We start from the raw sequence: 1,385 nt of genomic DNA, 5'->3' as shown, positions 1-1,385 counted from the left end.
AGCCGCCGTTTGTGTTGTTGAAAAAAGGTGTTGGCAATGAACAAGCCGTTGGTCTTGCAAAATTCTACCATGCAAGTTCCAGCATTATTTCTGTCACCAAGGCCAAATTTCCCAACTACCAGTGATTCTTCTTTGTTTCCAACTTTTGCATTCCATTTACCAGTGATGATTAACACATCCTGATTGCATGTTCAGTCAATTTTAGACTGCAGAAGTTGATAAGAATCTTGAATTTCCTCATCTTTGGCTTTGGTGGTTGGGCATAAATTTGAATAATAGTCGTATTAATGGGTCTTCCTTGTAGGCGTATGGATATTATCCTATTATTGACAGCATTGTACTTCAGGAGAGGTCTTGAAACATCCTTTGTGATGATGAATTCCACACCATTCCTCTTCAAACTTTCATTCCCAGCATAGTAGATCATATGGTTGCCTGATTCAAAATGGCCCAAACTAGTCCATTTCAGCTCACTAATGCCGAGAATATCAATTTTTATGCATTCTGTTTCATTTTTGACAACTTCCAATTTTCCTAGATTCATACTTCATACATTCCATGTTGCAACGATTAATGGATGTCTGTAGCTGTTTCTCCTCAATTTGAGTAGTGCCACATCAGCAAACGGAGGTCCTGAAAGCTTTATGTTATCCATATGAGTAAGACTGGGTTTACTCTGATGATGCAGCTCTTTCCCAGTCCTATTTTGAGAGTCTTATACCCTAACTGGACTATTCATAAAGTTGCATGGTAATGTATCAGACAGTGTTTCTTTACTATTCATAAGGTTTTCCCTGATTAATTCTTTGAGAAGTGGATGCCCTCTTCCTTCTTCCTAGTCTGTCTCAGTCTGTAAGCTGGGCTGATACATGTGTACCATGTGCATCCCGCTGGGTTTGAAACACCAGTGGCTCAGCCTCAAAACTCACATCAACACATACAACATTTTGCTCATACATATTCTATGTCAAATTTAGGTTAAATTTGTTAATGAACCCAGTAAATGGATTTTATATTCTGAGAATATATTAAAATCCATAATTTTAGTGTGCATTTTTAATTTTTTTTATGTCTGTTACTTGCTCCAAAAGATTTGAAGATAATGTTAGATTATTCATACATAACCAGGATTATTCTGTGTCCAAATAATGTTCCTAAATACATCAGCCTTCTTTAGTTTATAAAATTGGGAAACATTTAAAAAATATTTCACATCTAATGATGAAAGTGGGAAAACTTTTCTTCCTTTAAATTTTTAGTATTCAGTATCAGATCCTTAGGAGCTTTTGTAGCATAGTGCCTAAGGCACTTGACTGCTAACTGGAAGGCTGGCGGTTCAAACCCACCAGCCACTCCTCGGAAGGAAGGTTGGGCAATCTACTTCC

General features: G+C 37.1%; 1 protein-coding gene across 1 annotated transcript in view; it reads right to left on the bottom strand.

The window, feature by feature from the left end:
- THSD7A (thrombospondin type 1 domain containing 7A) overlaps window positions 1-1,385 on the bottom strand; it is a 639,499-nt gene that overhangs the window by 19,763 nt on the left and 618,351 nt on the right. The window lies entirely within an intron of this gene.

The sequence above is a fragment of the Orycteropus afer genome, unplaced genomic scaffold, assembly GCF_000298275.1.
Source record: "Orycteropus afer afer isolate SDZICR_OR568_19922 unplaced genomic scaffold, OryAfe1.0 scaffold00119, whole genome shotgun sequence".
Lineage (NCBI taxonomy): Eukaryota > Metazoa > Chordata > Mammalia > Tubulidentata > Orycteropodidae > Orycteropus > Orycteropus afer.
This window is presented reverse-complemented; position numbering and strand designations above follow the sequence as displayed.